The 22,118-nt window shown below is 42.0% G+C and overlaps 1 protein-coding gene across 3 annotated transcripts in view; it reads left to right on the plus strand.

Moving 5' to 3' along the window:
* The window catches only part of LHPP (phospholysine phosphohistidine inorganic pyrophosphate phosphatase), a 168,362-nt gene that overhangs the window by 81,065 nt on the left and 65,179 nt on the right, over positions 1-22,118 (plus strand). Inside the window, exons 7-8 of one of the 3 annotated variants that reach the window (XR_004001365.1) lie at positions 6,359-6,454; positions 10,883-10,902. The exons of 1 other annotated variant lie outside the window; for it this stretch is intronic. The gene's annotated coding sequence lies outside the window, so the exon portion shown is untranslated. Of the gene's footprint in view, positions 1-6,358; positions 6,455-10,882; positions 10,903-22,118 lie in introns of those variants that run through there. One more of the 3 variants, XR_004001364.1, reaches the window with a different exon arrangement.

Consider the following 22,118-nt stretch of genomic DNA (forward strand, 5'->3'; position numbering starts at 1 on the left):
TGATGGATACTCAAATAAACGGCTTTACTGTTCTCAGTTTCTTCAGTTTATAATAACACCAGGTATTATTCCAATTAACATTGCTTCTTGTTTCTTTACTCTGGGCTTGACTCAGCTTTAAGTCCTACAAGGTAGCTTTTAATGTTATGCAGAATCAAACAGGACTTTACATAAATACCTCGCGTTCAAACTGAGTTTGCTAACAAGCCTAGATTAAGATCTCAGTCCTGGGCCCAGATGCCTAAATTTGTGTTGCCAAGTTTATTAGAGATGAGCATGAGCCACAGGGTCAGAAGCAGATCAGAACATGCCCAGCGTTGGGGCTTTGACTTTGGCCTTCTGCTCCAGTCCTTATGTTGTATTCTTCCCGACATCAGGGGATGCACAGCATCATGCATGCATATATTGGAGGGCAGAATTGATCTTGCAGTTTGTATTGTTTCTCATTTTTATTATGATCATTGTCAGAGAATGGAAATATGCTGCATCTTTTGTTAGTTAAAGAGACAGTGTCAAGTGCCTTCAAAACTCTGACTTACCTTAAATGGTTACGATCTTGTGAGGAATATCCCTTGTATTCTGAATGGCACTTTTAAAAAAGGGAAATTTATTAATAAAACTGTAATCTTTCTATTCCAGTAGGTTCTAGAGGCCTCAACTAGCTCCAACCCCCATTGTGCTAGGCACTATACAAACGTATAGTAACTGACAATCCCTGCCCCACAGATCTGAGTCTAAAAGGCAAGGCATAACAGATGGATGAGACAAAGAAGTTGGGGGCAGGGGATGGGTGAGGGATAGGGTAGCAGAACTAATAGGATGCTTTAGAACTGAGTATTTGTGTCTATACTTCTTAGCCAGTTAGTATAGTAATCACAGCACCCCACTGCCTAGCTGTTATCAGATGGAAAAGAGATGTCAGTCATGCCCATTGCTGCCACATTGTTCTCAAAGACCCCTGTGCTGGCTGTGCAATATCAGCTATTTAACAAAAACAAGGGTGATGGACAAAGCAGAATAAGTAATAAATGTTGAGCTATTTGAAACTATGTCAGAGCTCAGAAGTTGAGAGTCCTTCTATTCCTTAAAAAAAGAACAGGAGTACTTGTGGCACCTTAGGGCTTGGCTACACTTGAAATGTCAAAGTGCTGCTGCGGGAGCGCTGCCGTGGCAGCGCTTTGAAGTGTGAGTGTGGTCACAGCGCCAGCTCTGGGAGAGAGCATTCCCAGCGCTGCACATACGCAACCTTCCCGTGGGGATTAGCTTGCGCGGCTCCCAGCACTGTGGCACTGTTTACACTGGCGCTTTACAGCGCTGTATCTTGCAGCGCTCAGGGGGGTGTTTTTTTCACACCCCTGAGCGAGAAAGTTGCAGTGCTGTAAAGCGCCTGTGTAGCCAAGGCCTAACAAATTTATTTGAGTGTAAGCTTTCATGGGCTACAGCCCACTTCATCAGCTGCATAGAATAGAACATATAGTAAGGAGATATATATATACACATACAGAGAACATGAAAAGGTGGGAGTTGTCCTACCAACTCTAAGAGGCTAATTAGGCTTGAATAGAGATTGGGAATGGCTGAAATACATTGAATCTATTTCCCCTGTGTTAAGTATTTTCACACCTCTTGTCAAACTGTCTGTAATGGGCTATCTTGATTATCACTACAAAAGTTTTTTCTCTTAATTATCCTCTTAGAGTTGGTAGGACAACTCCCATCTTCTCGTGTTCTCTCTATGTGTATATATATCTCCTTACTATATGTTCCAATCTGTTCATCCGATGAAGTGAGCTGTAGCCCATGAAAGCTTGTGCTCAAATAAATGTGTTAGTCTCTAAGGTGCCACAAGTACTCCTGTTCTTTTTGCAGATTTAGGCCTTGGCTACACTCACACTTTACAGCGCTGCAACTGGGGTGTGAAAAAACACCCCCCTGAGCGCTGCAAGATACAGCGCTGTAAAGTGTCAGTGTAATCAGGGCAGCAGCGCTGGGAGCACGGCTCCCAGCGCTGCACGCTACACCCATAAGGGATGTGGTTTACATGCAGCGCTGGGAGAGCTCTCTCCCAGCGCTGCCGCTCTGACTACACTCACACTTCCAAGCGCTGCCGCGGCAGCGCTCCCGCAGCGCTGCCAGGGCAGCGCTTTGAAATTCCAAATGTAGCCATACAGACTAACGCGGCTGCTACTCTGAAACCTGTCATCTATTCCTTGTCTCTGACCCTGATCCCTTCCCTGTTTCTGACCCCAAAGTTGTCCCCCTTCCCCTCCTTCATTCTCTTGCCTCTCCCCACTCTCTGCCAGATCCCCCTTTTCCTCTCTGCACTCAGTGTAATTGACACAAACCACACTGCAGGGCTTTCAGCATCTGGTCACAGGGCCCTGCAAATCTGCCATCCCTTTCCGCTAAGCTCCAAGCTATTTCCAGAGTAATTCTATTTTACCTGTCAGGCCTCTTGGAAAAAAGGAATCAGATCACTTATGCTCACTGGGGTTCAGATCTCACAGGGAAAGGGAGAGACCAACCTGGCACATAGCTCCCTCAAAGGCATTTCTGAGCAAAAAGAGCGAACGGCAAAAGTTTCAATGCAGCAATGGCAGGCCAATGCCCAGCAGAGTTTTGAAGGACAGATGACCAGATTGGAAGGTGAGCAGGTAGACGGATTTTGGAAAGGGACCAGGGACACAGGCTTTGTGGCTAGGTAGAGACTTGGAATCCAAACCTAAGTTCTCAACAGTCCCAGCCTGCAATCCAGGGCCCAGACATGTTCCTAGCAAGACTCATTCCCAAAGCTGGGCAGGCGTAATGAGTGATGATGGTGCCCCAGCTAAGGCATAAACAAAAAATGCCATGCTTGTTTTAGCTCTGTGCTTGCTGAATGTAAAAAGAACAGAGCCCTCTGAGAAAGAGTCCAGAAAGAAATCTGGTCTTGGAGCTTTTTTCAAGGGCATTGCAAACAATGGAGACATAAAACAACCTATGTACAAAAGTAATTGACAGTGTCCTTTTCACTTCTGCCTGACCTTTTCAGTGGTCTGTAATTTGATTACCTGGCTGTTCCTGTTCTCCCTTTCATAGCTGTGGCAACCTGAGAGATAGAATTGATGTGGCCAGCCAGTCGAAAAGGAAAAGATAGCAAAAAGTGAAAGCAAAATAACAGGCTGTTATCTTTCTTAAAAAAACATCTCTATATTGAGTATTACTACTGTTGTGTGTCTTGTAACTGGAAGGTGTATGGGTTCCATATTCACTGCAATCTTAACCAGTTAGGAAATGACTTAAATTCCATCTGATGTCATCTGGAAACAAATGAACTTGGGAACTGCTGTCTTCATAGAAAACTCCGTAGGATTAATAGGAAACAAAGCAATAAGTTACTATGACAGTTACTCTGCAGGGAAGTTGGAGATATTCCTATAGAAAATGTATAAGAAATGTCTATATGAATTCTATAGAGTTCGATAGAATTTAATCAACCTGGTTTGTTTGTATGGAGATTACTCTACACAGAACCAATCCAGATCTCTGTAGCAAATGTATAGGACATATGAGAGGTAGCATAGACTATTGGACAGGCGTTAGTGTGGCCTAGTGGACAAAATACATGGAATATTTCCTTTTTTCTCTCTTTTACCCTTTCTCTGCATCTGTATCCCAGACACATAAGGTGTTTCTCCCTCCTTTTCTCTTTTTACCTTCCTATTTTTTCTCAGTTTTCTATCTTTTTTTCTGTGTCTGGTTTCCTTCCCTCTTGTTCTTATTTTGAGTACTCTGCCGGCAGTTACGAAGAGAAAATTGATTTTGATCAGGCTCCTCTGCAGTAGTGTTTCACTCTCAGCCCCTGCAGAGGTGTGAAATTGTGCAGGACCATAGACACAATACAGATTCTAGTAAGTTTCATAATGCTGCTGACAGCCAGTGTAGGGGAAACCTACCACACACGAACATTCTGCTGGTAGTAGATCAGGCAGAATTATTCTGTAGAGTTCAGCCAATACAAGAGAATCTCTTTACTCACCAGCCAATGAGTATCCTTGGTGTAGATAAGTGTTTCCCAAACTTGGGACGCCGCTTGTGTAGGGAAAGCCCTTGGCGGGCCGGGCCGGTTTGTTTACCTGCTGCGTCCTCAGGTCCAACCGATCATGGCTCCCACTAGCCGCGGTTCACCGCTCCAGGCCAATGGGCGCTTCTGGAAGCGGTGCAGGACAAGGGATGTACTGGCCGCCACTTCCAGCAGCTCCCATTGGCCTGGAGTGGCGAACCGCAGCCAGTGGGAGCCGTGATCGACAACTGTGGATGCGGCAGGTTAAAAAAAAAATGGCCCAACCCACCAGGGGCTTTCCCTAAACAAGTGGCATCCCAAGTTTGGGAAATACTGGTGTAGATTAATCCAGGCTCTGAAATTACAGTAGGAAACAGTCACATAAATCTCAAATGAATTCCTAATTTTCAGCACCATGGCAATGTTTCTGTCTCCATATAACTGATTTTCTCAGGCATATTCGTTAATCCCTTTGGATAGTCTCTGTACAGGTCACATACCTGAGCTGCACACTATCTAGCAATAAAAAATGTCCCCTATATACAGTAAAGGCACCCCACAGGGTTTGATTATTTACTTGAGTAGTGATATGGTAAAATGTGGCCTTTTTATTTGGCCAATTAAAGTCACACTGACATCTTAAAAATCGCTTCTGTCTGAAAAATTTCTACTTGCTGCTGTGACAAGTAACACGTAGAGTTAGTACAACTATAAGAGATTAGAGGGAAAAAAGTTACCCTTTGTCTAAGTTTTCAGCTTGCTTACTTCGTGCACTTGACAGCCCTTGGTTTATACTCAGTTTCACTACATCCCCTGAATACTCAGTTATTTTCCTCTCTTGAGTTTGTTTGGGTCTTTCACACAGCAACAGGAAAGCGAAAAACGTTTTTGAAAAATAGTACAGTGTAATTATGTAATTTTAGGCCCTGATTCAGCACATTCCTAACTTTAAGGGTGTGGGTGGTTCCATTGAAGTCATGGACTTTAGGCAAGCAGTCCCATTCACCTCAGTGGTAATACTAACTTTAAGTACTTTAAAGTGAGGCATGTGCTTAAGTACCTTGCTGACTGAGGGCCTAAAGGAACAGAGTGCAAGCTTAATTCTCCTATCTGATGAATGGGCCCAGTGTCTCCACGAACACACATAATGTGCAGAGGAACTGGTTGGTTTCAGAAGACAGTGTTGGAGAAGTGTGCTCTATACTGATGTCCGGAGAACTGCTGACTCTACATCTAGTGCCAGCGCGTGCGCTGTTGATGGGAGAAATGACAGGGATTCAGGGGAAGAAATTCAGTGTCTATACCCAAAATATGGAACTACTGGTGCAAAAGGAGGCTAAATGTTACCACTTGCCATATGCCACTGGAATCTTGAAGGGAGATTCCTGAAAAAAGAGTAGAGGTATAGAATAAGGTTGTTAATTCCCCTCTTAAAGTAGCCAGAACTGTGAAAGGGACATCTGCAATGTTGTTGGAGTTGTTTTACAGGTTTCTGCAGAAAGTAGCCTGAGGGCTGGTCTACACTACGGGGGAAAATCGATCTTAGATACGCAACTTCAGCTACGTGAATAACGTAGCTGAAGTCGAAGTATCTAAGATCGAATTACTTACCGTCCTCACGGCACGGGATCGATATCCGTGGCTCCCCCTGTTGATTCCGCAACTCCGTTCGGGTTCGTGGAGTTCTGGAATCGATATAAGCGCGTTTGGGGATCGATATATCGCATCTAGATGAGACGCGATATATTGATCCCCGAGCAATCGATTGTAACCCGCTGATACGGCAGATAGTGAAGATGTACCCTAAGATAGCCTAGCACATCACAGAGTAGCTGAATGGTCTTAGTTGGGGCATCTCACAACACACTTTAAAACTATGCGTAGTGTGACATATGTCAATTTCCTGCAATATCCTTGGGAGACCTTATTGAATTAAGTTTAAGTCTCTTTGGGTCTATTGCACTAAATTAATTGTTAAGATATTATTGTGGGCCAGGATTGTATGTAATCACCAAAGGGGGGAGATGTGACAGATGTGAAACCGGGAATTCCAAGGGCTATACTGAATGATGTGCCTGACAAGAATGGGCTTTTGCAACAAAAAAACATTAAGTGGTTTTCCTGGGGAATATCAAAAGGGAGGTGAATGCAAAGTTCCCACATCAAGTTATGCAAAAACCCAGTCTTTTGAAGCTACATCCCGAGGAGTGAGCCATTGTCTGCTGATCACTTGTTCCATTAGGCCAAGATCTAAGGCCCACATTGTATAAAGGAAATACTGAACTATTCATGTTTTTTTCTGGTTCTGAATCCAAGACAGTTATGAACATGTAACTATGGGGAAAACCCAGTTGTGGGTTTTGAAGGCCTGACATCTACTGACACCCAAAGCTGGAGTTGGGATGGCCTCTGGTAAGCTTTTATCATGCTTGTAGATTCTTTTATTGTTTTTAAAATGTTTTCTCTGAAGTACTTTTACTTTAAGAATAAATGTGCTGCTTATAAGGAATTGTATGGTAACTGTAATTGCTGGCAATTAGATTGCTTATCGCATTCAGAGAGAAAGCAAAACACAGACGCTAGCCTGTTTAGCCCGTCTAGGTTGCTGGAGATATCACAGTGTAGACAGGGAACTGTGAAGCCTGGAAAAACTCTGGTCAAGAAGGAGAGAGATGTGGATCTCTGCCAGAGACTGGATGTCTGAGCAGTTAGGAGCCTAAAAGTGGGTGCCCTCAAGGGACCATGGAGGGGGGGAATAAGGTATAATTGCCCTGAACTGTGACACTCAGCACTTGAAAAAGTTAATTGTGTCAATATTTTAGGAGGCTGAAACTTAAATAAGCAGAGAACTTGTTCTTGCACTGATCAGAATACATCTGTTCGGAGTAGTAAAAAGCAAACTGATGGGGAAGCGAAGCTAGTCATTGCTAAAGACTTAGTTGCCACAGAATACTCCATCCTTATGTAAAAGTTCTAGAGGTGGACTTCAGCCATAAGATCCAGAGTCCACCATAGCTCAAAGGAAAGCATGATGATTTTGGGTCCAGGGTTTTGGTTGGGTCCGTTTTAAAGGCAGGCATCAGAGATGAAATCCAGATCCATGATAGTCCAGTGGCTGGGAAACTATTTCTCATCTGGAGACTTTCTAATTGCACAAAACCGAACACCCTTGCCCTGCCCCTTTCTCTGAGGCCCCACTCCTCTCACTCTATCTCCCCTCCTTCCATCGCTCGCTCTCCCCCACCCTCACTTGCTCATTGTCACCAGACTGGGGAGGGTCCCTTTTCGATCAAGTGTTCCTGTTGAAAACCGGACACCTGGCAACCCTAAGTTCAGACCCAACTCTAAAATATATATATAAATTTAAAATCCCTCCTATTACTGATGAAGCTGACACTTGGCAGAAATTACACCCATCCTAGGGCACTTCTTTTGCTACTGTGAATTAGTTTTGATCACCTGTTTTGTTCCCCTTTCCTGGTCCCCTCTTTGGACAGGTTCATCCTCCTGCAACTTCAGGCTGATTTGTGTCTTTGCACAAAAAGTAATCTGTGTTGGTACATATTAAGTTGGTTAGGTTGTGTGGTGGGAGAACCCCATTACACTAGAGAGCTATGTGCTGTAACTGACAAAAGTCAGTCCTTAGCAAGGCTTGTAGGGAGGGAAGTAGCTAAGTGACTTAGGAGTACATCTCATTGACTTCTGATGGGTCGTGTGCCCCGGAGTCACCTAGGTGCCTTGAAAATCCCATCCATATTGTTCAAGCAGACTCTAATTGTCTATTTTTTTTTTCTTTTATGACTTTACTTATAAGATGTAGGACATACATCAGTGATCCAGTGCAGCACTTTCTGCCATGTTATCCACGCATGTGTCCATGAAATTATTCTACATTAATAACTCATTTAGGTACAAGTGATATAGTGCTTCAAAATGTGACCTTCCCTCAATCACTTGCTTGTCATGGACCCAAATGTCCATTAGGTGGCAGCAAATACAGGATATTTCACTACAACTGTAGGCTTCCTACTAGGAAGTAATGAGTAATGTTTTTCAGTATGGTTGTAGCAGGGTAGGTCCCAAGATATTACCGAGACAAGGTGGATGAGGTAATATCTTTTATTGCACCAATAAAAGGTATTACCTCACCCACCTTGTCTCTCTAGTGTTTTTCATGAATTCACATTTCACAGGGGCATTAGAGAAGCAGAATATCAGTGCTAAACCTCAGGCCTTGGATTTCAGTCACCTTCATAGAAAATGAGCTGGGTTGGAGACTACTGGAGATTCAGGAGCACATCAGCTCAACAAGGTGGTGTAGTTAGAAGCACCAGTTCATAAGAAGTCCATTTAAATTGTTTTTCTTGGTTAAATATTAATATTATTTGTAAATTAGAGAAAAATAGTCCATCTCCCCCCTCCACACCCCACACCCCTGCATGTGTGTGCCACAATACTGAAAAGAAGATATAAGACTCTATGCATGGTCCTTCCTGGCTCTGACAGTGTAGGTCTACTTTTAAAAAGAGAGTGACATTCATTTGTTCTAGGTTAAATAATATCTTATTTTAATATAGGGGCCACATTTTCTAAGATGAGGCTATATCAGCTCTTTCATTCTGAGCCCCGATCAACCCCTTGCTAATTTCTCCAGCAGGAGACATATTTTCATGCTGAGGTCTGAGGCACAGGTGCTCACCCCAAAATCACTCACCTTGATTAGTTTTTTGCACACATCTAACTATTTATTAGCATTTTGCAAAGATAATGTGAGCCACTTTGATGTAGACTGATGAGATTTACTTTATTTTAAAAATGAATGTAATAAATTTAACATTGGCTTCTGAAGAGTTGAGGCGGCTGCTCTTTTCAAACTCCTGAGTTTAGGTGCCATGGAATCAGTAGAGCAATTCTCCCAAGTTGAGTGTTTTCAGTGGCTCTCGGTAGACATGCAGAGTTTGAAAACTCCGTCACTAGAGCTGAGTTATTTTTGTCCCCTAAATGGAAACATTTTCAAAATTAGACTCAAATTTAGCAGAAATGCAGTCCATAGGAGCTATTGAGTGCTGAGCACTTTTGAAAATCAGGCAGGTGCTTAAGTCAGGATGTAGATTACTATCTTTAGGCTCCTATTTTTGAAAATCTGGGCCATATTTATTTTAAATCTAATAACTACATCACAAATGTGTTCCTTTTAGTAATTGCGTAGCCCATGTGAGAAGTATTTAAGCTGCATCCCAGGGCTTAGAATTAATCAACAAACCAATACATTTGAGCAGGGGTTTTGTTTGATTGATTTAACTATTAAAATGAATGAGCTGGAATTTTATTCTATTAGATTTGTCTTCTGCTCCATTTGTGAGTTCAAGGAAAAGCTAGTTTCCTTTGATTGCTAGTCCAAAAAAAAAATGCATACATTGGGCCTAATTCTATATTCCTCTTGCATTCAAAGCCCGCTTTGACTTCAATGGATGTACAAGGAATGTAAGGTTGGGCCCATTATTTGGTGGTTGGGGGAGGTGGTCTCTGGGCAGGGAGAGAATTGGCCGTACAGCAATTAAGCCAGTCATGGATCTCCTGTGGTTTCAGCAGTCAGCGCAAGCTTCCTTAGATGAAAGGGTCTCTTAGAAAAGTACAAGTGGAGAGGTGGCAGGCAGTTTTATTTGATATGAATGTGCAATCTTAGGGCACAAAGCATACTTCAGTATTACATGCTTGATCTATACATGAAAACCTGTTAGAAAAGAAGATGAAATTTCAGAGGAGTGCCGGTGAGTTCCATTTGAGAGTGTATGGAGAAATTCGCTCTCTGATGTTTAAAAAGATTACATGCGCAGCTTCAGCCTAAATATTCATACACTCCCAGCTTTGAAGATTTACAAGCCTGAGTATTAATCATTCTTGTAATTATTTTATTCCAATTAAACTGGGGTGAATATCATATAATGACGTTCTTCAATCCTGGAAGGCAAACAAATAGATTCAGAAACACTCCATGGATGATCTGGTTATTCTTTCCTAATGTGTGATCTACAGAGATTTCATTTAAAAAGAAGTGAAGAGGTTTGGAAAATTATTTCAGTAATTTCCATCCAAGATCTACCAAGTCATAGAGAACGGAGCCTGGCAATTTATTGTAGCACTGCACTGAGAACTGACAGGTTATCTCCATTAATGTTAATGGAAGTTTCACTCTGAAAGCCCCTTGATAAAGATGGGAAGAAGAGATCCTTTGAAGTGTAGCTCACTCCACTTGTGTCTTAGTTTTTCTGATGATCCATCTGCTCAGGTCACTTAGAATTTATTGTCCTTTTCCGTATGACCCATTCTGGATAGAGGAGATGATTCTTGATAGCTGTTAACTTCAGATCACAGCTTGGAGTTTAGCCCACATTTTTTTTACATGGGTGCCTAGAATGAGGCACCTGCACCCAATTGCCTGATTTTCAGAGAGGCTAAGACCTCTTGGCTTCCCACTGGCTTTATTGGCAACTTACACCTTAGAAAATCAAAGCACTTAATTAGGTGACAGAATGTGGATTTAGATGTCTAACCTTAGGCACCCAAATTTGAAAATATTGGCCTCATAGATCCACCCATCAACTACTATTTATGCTACTGTGAATTATTAATTGTATGGAAAACAGAGTTCTTAAGCACTTCGGGCTGAGTGTACTGAACGCGACCCTGAGAACTCAACATACCTCTGTGTTGCTTTTTGATTTTTCCATTAACATTTAATACCCAGGTGAGGTCAAGATGTGAAAAAATAATGAAGGCACTTTCTCAGAAGCCATATACATTTTCTACACAAAACCCATGTGTTGTTTGTTTTCCCAGATTTGTGAAATTTAATTTACACTGACTGTAGCAGCTAGAAGAAGAGGAAAAATGTTGGACCAAATCCTCAGGCAGGTGTGAGTGGCTGTAACTCCACTGAAGTCAATGGAACTATGCCAGTTTACACCAGCATGGGGTCCGGTGCTTTGTCTTTATAACCTAAATCTTGGTTGTCGTCTGATTATGGAAGCCTTGGTGCCAATAATCTCTGTTAGCACCTGAATTTAGCTATTTGCACCTACTCGTCAGGTCTCCTAAGGTCCTATCAACTTTTATGTTCTTAACAGCACTTGACTATTCTTTTAAAAATAGTCCCACAAATGCAATTACTTTTTTCCCCCCAACAGCACTGAAGTGAAAAATGTGCACAAATGAGTGAATCATTTACACTTGACAAAGCTCCCATCTAGGAACAATTCTATAGCTACTCACTGATAAAGTCCTAAAAGATACTCCAATGCCATACACTAATCACATCACTAGACTTGGCAACTGACCTTGAGGTAGAAAATTGTTCTGCATAGTCTTTTACAGCAGGCAACTCTTGCAAGCTAAACCTAGAGTTGATATCTGTTTGAAGGACTTAGATTTAAATTAGTCTAGGATAAAAAGTAAATGTTCTTTTCTTGTCTCTAGAACTGCCATCATAGAGAGATCATTCAATTTTATACCACACGCCAAATTAATGTCAATATGTAAAACTTGTAGTTAAGTTCTGGGTTTTTTCCATTTTGTGACCAAACGACTCTCACTTAAAAACGCTTTTTGAAATGTTATGATGTCTTGCTAACCTAAGGATTTTAATGCAAGAGTCACTGGATCATGCCTCTGGTACCTTTGATTATTTCTATGCTGGTTTATAATATTGTAAGGTTATTAAGTGGGTTTCCTGTTGAATCAATGGAAAGCATAGCTTTTAGTTATCTGAGAGACCTGGGTTTCAAAGCTAGCCAGGATAGTGAAGAGCCTCCCTCATGTCAGAATGGCAGATGATGGGTGAAGTGGATATTCAGATGTTTTCTCCTATTATTGACTAGCGCTACAGCTGGCTGAAAATTGTAAAAAAAATAAATAAATTTTTAGCAATCATGTTTTCAAATTTTTTAAATAAAAAAATGCAGGAAGGAGAGGGGGAATATAAAGAAAATTTCCCATGAAATGTTTGTCCTTTTTACTTTCACTTGCTCTAGTAGTAGGGGTTAGGTGATTCCTTGAGTAACAAGTGCAGAGTGACACTGTTCCATTACAACTTTTTACCAAACAGCTAGTATGCTTCTTGAAGAAAGAAAACCAGAGAAGAATATTATATATCCTTTAGAAAGGTCTAGTGAGCATAAAATTGACAAAGCTGATTTAGAAGCCTCTAAATAATTGTTTTTTACAATATACAGTCAACACTTCGAGTTTTCTTCACACCCAGCACTCCTTGAGTGTTAACATACTGTCCAGAAGACACACAACAGAATAGTTGTTTTCCTGAGTTTGTAAGACAGTGCAAGCCTACAACCATTAATACTGGAGTGCCAGAGAATAAAGTGTTTGTCCTATATCAAACAGCACTGCCATGCTTGGATCCATGCTTAGAATAGATGCAAAAATGCAATAATCTTTTGAGTCATTAAGAAAACATGATTTGCAATTATGTGTATATAACATCAAAGATATGGAGATAGCAAAATGCTGTCAAAGAGATGCAAATGATACTGAGCTTTCATAGGGAAAAAAAAATCTTGGTGAGGATAATGCATTTGTTTAAGAGATTAACTCTTCCCGGAATTTCAAGATGGCAAATGAAAAGCTTGCTCTCCAGAGAAGATTCACCTGGGATTCTCAGATTGTTGTGCACTTTTTAGGCGTTAAACTGTAATTCTTGATGTCCTTGGAAACCTGAAGCTTTAGGGAAAGTATCAATCTGATACCCACCAAGGCCAGGACTATCTGGGAGTGATGACAGTGCTAACCTCTGGTCTTCATTACTGCCTGCCAGCTTCCTGCTGATGAAAAGCAGTGCTGGGAAAAGTCGTCCTCGAGGAGAAGCAAATTAGTGATGCTCTCAACAAAGGCTGGGCTGGGAATTGAGGAGGGAGAAGGAACACTAGATTTAAGTTTAGAAGATAGAATCCAGAGGTCAAGTCCAGCCCATGGTTTAAGCAGATGCAATTTCATTGACTTCACTGGGAATACACCCACTTTCACCAAGGCTGACTTTGGCCTGAAATGTTAGGATTAAATGGATACTTCAGATAGACTGATACTGCCAGCAATGTGCTCTTCTGCAGTGGTCAATGAGAACAATTTCCCTTCCAAAAAATGATGAACATGACATTCACTTTACTAATTCTTGGAATTTGCTCTTCTCAATACATATCAATACAAAGAAACCTGAAAATAGGCCCTATTTTCCTTGACCTCCCTGCAGTGTATGATATGGTCTGGCGCATGGGTCTGCTTGTTAAAATATCAAGAGTCCTCCCAGAATGAGTTACTGATGCCATCAAACTGCTACTCCAAGACAGATGGTTCAGGGTGCATGTGGGAGAAAAAAGTGCTTGGGGAAAAACAAATGAACGGGTTACCCCCAGGGTCTGTTCTTACCTCAATCTTGTTCAATTTATACATCAGTGACCTGCCACCAACCCAGTCACAGAAGTTCATCTGTGCAGTGGCCATTTACTGCGGGCTACAGGCTTGGACTTTTTATGAGTCGGAGAAGACCCTGAGTGATGATGCTGCAAAGCTGACTGACTTCTGCAAGACATGGCGCCTTCAGCCTAGCACCAGCAAGGCAGTCTATAGCACCTTCCACCTCCACCATACCAATGCTAAGAAGGAATTAAACATCATAATTAGGGCTGTCAATTAATTGCAGTTAACTCACACGATTAACTCAAAAATTGAATCACGATAAAAAAAATGAATCGTGATTAATCACACTGTTAAACAATAGAATACCAATTAAAATTTATTAGATATTTTGGCTGTTTTTCTACATTTTCAAATATATCGATTTCAATTACAACACAGACTACAAAGTGTACAGTGCTCACTTTATATTATTTTTTATTACAAATATTTGCACTGTAAAAATGATAATAAAAAAATAGTATTTTTCAGTTCACCTCATACAAGTACTATACTGCAATCTCTTTATTGTGAAAGCACAACTTACAGATGTAGGGTTTTTTTGTTACATAACTGCACTCAAAAACAAACCAATGTAAAACTTTAGAACCTACAAGGCCATTCAGTCCTACTTCTTGTTCAGCCAATTGCTAAGAGAAACAAGTTTGTTTACATTTATGGGAGATAATGCTGCCCACTTCTTAATTACAATGTCACCTTAAAGTGAGAATCAGCATTCGCATGGCACTGTCGTAGCTGGCGTCGCAAGATCTTTACATGCTAAATGCGCTTCATATGCCTCTTCATACTTTGGCCATCATTCTAGAGGACATGCTTCCCTGCTGATGACGCTTGTTAAAAAAAAAAGTGCTAATTAAATTTATGACTGAACTCCTGGGGGGGATAATTGTATGTCTCCTGCTCTGTTTTATCTGTATTCTGCCATATATTTCACGTTATAGCAGTCTTGGATGATGACCCATTACATGTTCGTTTTAAGAACACTTTCACTGCAAATTTGATAAAATGCAAAGACGATACCAATGTGACATTTCTAAAGATAGGTACAGCACTTGTCCCAAGATTTAAGAATCTGAAGTGCCTTCCAAAATCTGAGAGGGATGAGGTGTGGAGCATGCTTTCAGAAGTCTTAAAAGAGCAACACTCTAATGTGGAAACTACAGAACCCAAACCACCAAAAAAGAAAATCAACCTTCTGCTGTTAGTATCTGACCCAGATGATAAAAATGAACATGCGTCAGTCCGCACTGCTTTGGATCATTATTGAGCAGAACCTGTCATCAGCATGGATGCATGTCCTCTGGAATTGTGGTTAAACATTAAGGGACATATGAATCTTTGGCGCATCTGGCATGTAAATATCTTGCGACACCAGCTACAACAGTGCCATGCAAATCTCCGTTCTCACTTTCAGGTGACATTGTCACCAAGAAGCAGGCAGCATTATCTTCTGCAAATGTAAACAAACTTGTTTGTCTAAGCGATTAGCTGGACAAGAAGTAGGACTGATTGGACTTGTAGGCTCTAAAGTTGTACATTGTTTTACTTTTGAATGCAAGGGGGGTTTTGTACATAATTCTAAATTTGTAAATTCAATTTTCATGATAAAGAGATAAAGAGATACAGTACTTGTATTAGGTGAATTGAAAAATACTATTTCTTTTGTTTTTTACAGTGTAAATATTTGTAATAAAAATAAATATAAAGTGAGTACTGTACACTTTGTATTCTGTGCTGTAATTAAAATAAATGTATTTGAAAATGTAGAAAACATCAAAAAATATTTAAATAAATGGTATTCTGTTGTTTAACGGAGCGATTAATCACGATTAATTTTTTTAGTTGCTTGACAGCCTTAATCATAATGAATGGCCAGAAACTGAAGCGTGAAGCATACCCAGTTTACTTAGACATGATCCTTGACCAAACACTGATGTACAAAAGCCACCTGAGCAAGATAGCAGTGAAAGTCACAACTCACAATAACCTTTTCAGCAAACTGGCAGGTTCTTCACGGGGAGTGGATGCTCCAACCCTAAGGACCTCTGCCCTTGCCATCTTGTACTTAAGAGCAGAATACTGTGCTCCAGTATGAAGTCAGTCAGGACACACCAGATTTGTTGACATGCAACTGAACAATGTGCATCATCAGGAATTCTCCAGCTGATTCATCTTCCATGGCTTCCAGTTCTGAGCCACATTACTCCCCCGTACATCAGGAGGCTGACTGCAGCTGGCAAGCTGCTTGAGAAGTACATGCCAACCCAACTTGCCCTTGTTCAACGATCTTTTTAGCACACCAGCTACATGTCTTTCATCACGACACCCACTGTGGTCAAGGCTGTCATGCCAGGACATGACAGCGAAGTCTCTGTGGTGAGAAGACTGGTATTTAACATCAGCCACCAATCAGTTCCTTGTCAAAGAACTTACTGCTCGCCCACTTGCGTTTGACCTGCCATGTTGTCAGTGGGCCTTTCTTAACCAATTCCAGACTGGGCAAGGCCTCTGTGCATCCAGCCTGCACTGTTGGGATCTTTGAGACAATCCAAACTGTGGCTGAAGTGCAGCTCAAACAGTGATACATGTTGTCAAGGAGTGCCTGCTTACCCAGTGGTCCCCAAACTGTGGGGTGTGCCCCCCTCCTGGGAGGGCACAGAGAAACATTCGGGGGTGCACAGTGGAGCCTGGGCCAGCCCCCACAGAGGGCAGGAAGGGAGTGCTATCCTGCTCTGCTTTACCCCCAGCCCAGCTCTGGCCCAGTTGCTACTCTGCTCCCACCACAGCTCAGCTCCAGCCCCTGCCCAGCTCCGGGCTCAATTGCAGTCCTGCTCCCCCTATAGCCACAGCTCAGCTCCGCCCCCTGCCCAGCTCCAGCCCTAGCCCCCAGCCCCACTCTGCCCTCATTCCCTCTCCACCCCCATGCCAACTCCAACTCTAGCCCCACCTTCTCCCCCCATGCCCAGTTCTGCCCCGAACTCTGCCATCAGCCCAGACTCCGCTGCTGAGCCAACTGTGCAATAATGGAGAGGGGGCATGGACAGATTCCATTACTGGTAAGTGGGGGGGCATGACAGGAAAAGTTTGGGCACCACCGCGCTAACCAGATTCAATAGTAGGCTCCAAGAGCTTCACTGGGCCACTAAGAAAGCTATTGCGTGGCTCGGACTCATCTGCTGTGCCTTTTGATGGCAGGATGCATGGCATTTTATTGGTACAGCCCCAGTCCCAGACACCGTTCCAGATGGGAGGTGGTTTCAAGAATGTTTATTTGCGCAGCAGAATAATACACCTGAGGATTTAGACCAGAGGGGCCAAATCCTGCTGGCTTTGCTCTCTCAAGCAGTCCTATTGAAATAAATGAGGCAGCTTATGTGTGTAAAACAAGCAGGGTTTGGCTCTACATGCACTGAGGAAAGAATAAATGAATCCTCTTTCTTGGTCTGTGCAATTCACTATTTATAATCGTGCAACAAACCTTTATACTGTAGCTTTCAAACAGCAACAGCTACTTGCAAAAGAAAAAGGCTCATTATCATTTGACATGTAACCGGAAGCTTAATCCAAAAACCACTACAAATCCAATCCAATGGAAGTGCTAAAAGCAGCCCATTCTTTTGCAAAAGCCAAGGGATGCTATCATACAGTAGTTCCATTTTATCCTGTCTGTTTCAGCCTTTATTCCTGCATATTATTATGGTAACAGGGTTACAGCGTGTAGACATTATAGCAGTACCAGAAGGGCTCATCTTTATGCCAAGATCCACATTTGGCCTGGAAAAGAGATTTTCAGGTCACAGTTGTGATTAGGCTACTGGCCTGTAATTTCAGAGGACCCAGTCTGGTTCCCATTGCATTTTATAGGAGTTTGGCCATTGTCTTTAATGAAGGGTGAGACAGACCATGAATGTTTTCTGTTTGCTTGCCTTCTTCAGTGAACAGAGCATATCACATGTCTCAACAGCGATGATGAGGTTCTGTAGTGTGATATGAAATCAGGAAAGCCACATGCAGCGGGGAATGCTGGCAGCATGCTGCTTCTTTCTACTCAAATTCTGGCAAGATCATTTGCATTTCAGAATTTTCAGATTAACACACATTTTGTTAATAATTGTGCCAGCGAAATCGATTTAAGGCTATCAACCGACTCTTACGCGAGCTATGCATTTCATGATTGCATGCTCAAAATTCATTGAGCATCGGTAATTGTCAGAACTGCAGGGACAGCTAGGGACAAGGCTATATCATAATTACATAGCAGATAATAGATTGTCTCTGTGATCCAGCTGCTTACATGTGTTACAAAATCTCAGAAGGTTTGTCATAATGGGAGAGTGGGGGTGGAATTACCGGATTTGCTTAATCTTAAATAAACTTTTTTAAAAATCACATTGTTTTGATTTTATAAAAAAGCACCAAAACATGCTCCAGTTTTGTAAATGACCCACTTGTCATTGTTGCAAAAGATGAGTTTGTATTATGTTTTAGATGAGGTTATTTACTTTTATGGTGCAGATATGTGGGTAGACAGTATATTTCAATGTAAGGAGTATGTTTCTTTTTCTTTCATTTTGTATTTATATGTATTTATTGTTCCAGTGGGTTAAAAAAGATTACCCAGGCTCTAGGTAACCCATTTCAGCTAACCACTTTTGTATGTGCTTCAGTTCATCCTTATTCAGCAAAGCACTTCAGCATGTGTTTAACTTTAACAGAACTTAAACCTGTCCCTGAATTTAAGCATGTGCTTAAGTGCTTTGTTGAAACACATTGATTTGTTGAATCAGAGCCTACATACTTATACAATACTAAAAGTACAAAAACTTCACTAAGGCCCAGATCCTCAAAGATATTTTGGTACCTAACTCTCATTAATTTCAATAGGAAATAGGTGCCTAGATACCTTTGAGGAGCTGAGCCTAAATAACCATAATATAGAACAAATTGTTCTGCCCATAGTCAAGTCACAACAGAATCCATCAATAGCACGAAAACCCAATTAGCAATTAAGAACCCCACTTTAAATAATAATGCTCCACAGTTGGACACCACATCCAGGAAAAGCCCAAGGAATCAGATGAGCCTTGCAGCAAGAGAATTATTGAGCACACCTCACCACCCGTATTGTGCTTCCCCTGGATGCATACTCTAAAAAGAAGGCAGATGTAGCCACAAGGACAATGTATTTTGAATATCTTCTCTTATTGCGCTCATAAAAAAAAAAGAGGTACCTCTTCATCTCAAAACACAATTGCATGAAAATTAGCAGGGCCAGTGAAGTAGCATGTGTGTTATCTTCTTTTTAACACTGCTTTACCTCTCCTCATCTCAACATGTAAATCCTATTGCTAAAGGGATTTAATGCCTGGCCCCTCAGGAACAAAGTCTGTGGATTTTAAAGGAATGTATAGCTTACATTTTTATTGTTAAATCATATCACTTTTATTCAGATTGTTTTACTCCTTTTTGCCCCTCTGATAGGGTATCTGCAGACTTTCCTATTACTGCTTGATGTCAGGTGGTGCTATATATAGGCTCAGACATATTTGAGGCCTCTCTTTGCCTATCTGGGAGGACAATTAATCAGACAGAAAGAGAGATGTAGAACACAGTTCCATTATTAAGCAGACACTACCTCTCCCTCTTGATGGTGTGCTTGGCACTGCTTCCTTACTTCTCTGTTTTCTCTGAGTGTGAACTCAATGGCAAGGCTCCAGCTGGGTGGGTATGTAACACACACATCCTTGAGAATAGTTTCTCCAGGTAGCATCTTCATTTGTGTCTGCTTCTGGAAGTGATTCTTTGGTGAACCCACTGCTAGTAATGTGGAGTGTAAGGTAGCACTGTCTGGTTTCAAATCTTTGATGTTTGTTTTTTAAATACGGGACAGAGCAGTCAGGACCTTAATCCCTCATTCATCTCCCACCTTCCATTCCCCATTTTTAATGAATACTAAGCAAGTTTCCCCAACCTGTCCATATGGCTATAACCATTGTCGTTTCCCTTCATTTCCCCCACTGACACCTTTCCCCTCCCAGTTCTTTTTCAGACTTTCTGTAACATGGATCCTAACTGTGTACGCATTCATCTAATAGGTGGTATCACACCAAGTACATTATAGAATCAATGCTGATTAGCACTGTGCTCCTCTGTTGAAGCAGCCAGTTATTCTCCTTGCTTTCCTAACTGATGCTTGATTCTGAGATTTTAAATTTCTATCCATTATCATTCCAGAGTCTAACTCCTGAGCAACATGCAATCTTTTACAGCATGTAGCCATCCATGTTGCTCCATTTGATTGAGGCATAATCCTCTTCAACTGAGTCCTCATCTCTCCACCAATCTGCATAGTCCATTATTTATCTGGGCATGGCTACTCTCTCTGCATCCTTTTGGCTCCAGGTTCCATCCTCTTCAGTACTGACTGGCTGTGTCACTTCCTTATTCTGTGAAAATGTGTATGCCTTGTGTCACGGAGTGTGGGGAGTCCGGCCCTGCACCCGTCTTCCTGGGACTCACAGTGACTCTTAGCCAGCCAGTAAAACAGAAGGTTTATTGGACAACAGGAACACAGGTTACAGCAGAGCTTGCAGGCACAGTTAGGACCCCTCCACCGAGTCCTTCTAGGCTTTCAGGGTGCTTGGATCCTAGCTAGGATACCCTGAATTTTGCCCACACAGCCCCAAGCCCAAACTCAAACTGCTTCCCTCCTGCCACTCCCTTCCTTTGTCCCCTTCCCGGGCAAAGGTGTTGACCTTTCCCCTCCCTTACCTAGCTCAGGTTACAGGCCCTGGCATTGTCCATCCCCTAAAGTCCTCCCCTGGTCTCCCACTCCCCACACAGACAGTCCCTACTGCATCACACCTTGTAGCACATTCTCTCCTCCAGGCTCTTGGTAATCTAATAGGAATATGATTGGGCCTACTAATCCCTGCAGCTTTCCATTTGTCAACTGCTTCATCTCTGTGCTGAATCAATTTACTATCCCACTGCTTTCTGACCATGTGTACTAGTCAGTTCATTTTAGGACCAAATCCAGTTTGCCCTACTCATCCAAGTGGGTCCATTGACTTGTTAAGTCAGGGAAGCGGGAATTGGTCCTTTACATCCCATTCAGAATTTCATCATCAGTGTCCTACTCCCCGCATCCTTACGTACTCCTCTCATTTGGGTAGGCAGAGTCCAGCAGCTGGAGCTACTAGGTGAAGAAGGCCAGTTTATAAAATGGTGTCAAAAATGACCACGTCTCAAGGAGAATCCACTAATGAGATTGGCTTTACTAAAGACCGGCTCATCCAATATAGGAAGACTGTCTATACTGATATTATCCTGTGACTAAATAAACCACAGATGAGTTTATGTTGTCATGACACTGTCATATGGGGCTTAACTCAGATGGGCAGTACCAAGTTGAGAAAGATAGAGGGTGAGGTTCATTCCTGGCCTTCTTATTCATATGGTGGTCAGATGAAGAGAGGTGACTGGAATATCTTTTCTGAGAAATAAATGCTATAACTTGTGTAAAACATTTAAAGGAAGAGCATAAGATTGTGGTTATGGGCATCATCAGGAACAGATGTATTAGCAAGATCAGACTTGTTGCAGCAGGTCTGTATGGTATGTTACAAGAAGACAAGGTGATAGCCAGTTGCATCTATATGTAAGTGCTCCAGTCATACATTGTACGTAACTTGAATGTCAGCCCTTTTGAAGGGGGTTCTGTAACAGGGGACAAAGGTGTGCTGGGAGTGTGAGTAAGACCATGAGCATAATGCATGACAACTCCAACACTGAAGAGACAAGATTCAGTTACTCAAGTTGTTTTACAATGAGCCACTGAAACCTTCTCTGACGACTGTGGCTAGGGCTAGGGGGAATGGTTTTAGGCACGTGGCTTTTCACAACAGAACATGGGAATTAATGAAATGGTTGGGTTTCATGGATAAACTTGAACTTAACGGCAGTGTTCTGTGAACTGGTTCAGATGTAGTCCATGCTACCGCTGTACGCCCTTCAGTCGCTTGGTCTGTTCCAAGAATGGCTGCAGTATGCCCAGACTCAAGTATTTTTATGACAGGAAGTCTTCAGTTCAGGCTGATTATAAGTGCCATCTCATTTGCTAGTTTAGTGGCTTTCATGACACCTCTGAACATAACCACAAGCTCTTCCTGAATTCATGCTTCTTCCTCACTCGCCAGCATTTTGAACGTTCATTACTACTACTCTAGTTCTCAGAAAGAGCGGTGCTGGCTTGTACGAAGTCTGGAAGGGAGTTGCACTGTCCTTTTGCTGCTACAGTTGTCTTTCCAGGGGAAGCAACTATTGAGTTGCTTCCTCAGACTGTACACTAACAGTCCCTGAACCTTTTTATTGAAATATTTTACACATATAAAGTGCATGCTGTTTGACTCTATAAGTGTCTAGCTTTGAGGTTTCCACCAGCAACACACACGCCTTTCCCCCACCCCACTCCACCCTCCCATACACACACACACAGAAGGGAGAGAAAGAAGAAAGGCTTTGCGTTGTGCCTTAAAGATGTTCAAACACAGGCACTCTCAGATGGATGGTGGAAATTAATTCCCAAATTCAG

Source organism: Gopherus evgoodei, chromosome 7 (assembly GCF_007399415.2).
Source record: "Gopherus evgoodei ecotype Sinaloan lineage chromosome 7, rGopEvg1_v1.p, whole genome shotgun sequence".
NCBI lineage: Eukaryota > Metazoa > Chordata > Testudines > Testudinidae > Gopherus > Gopherus evgoodei.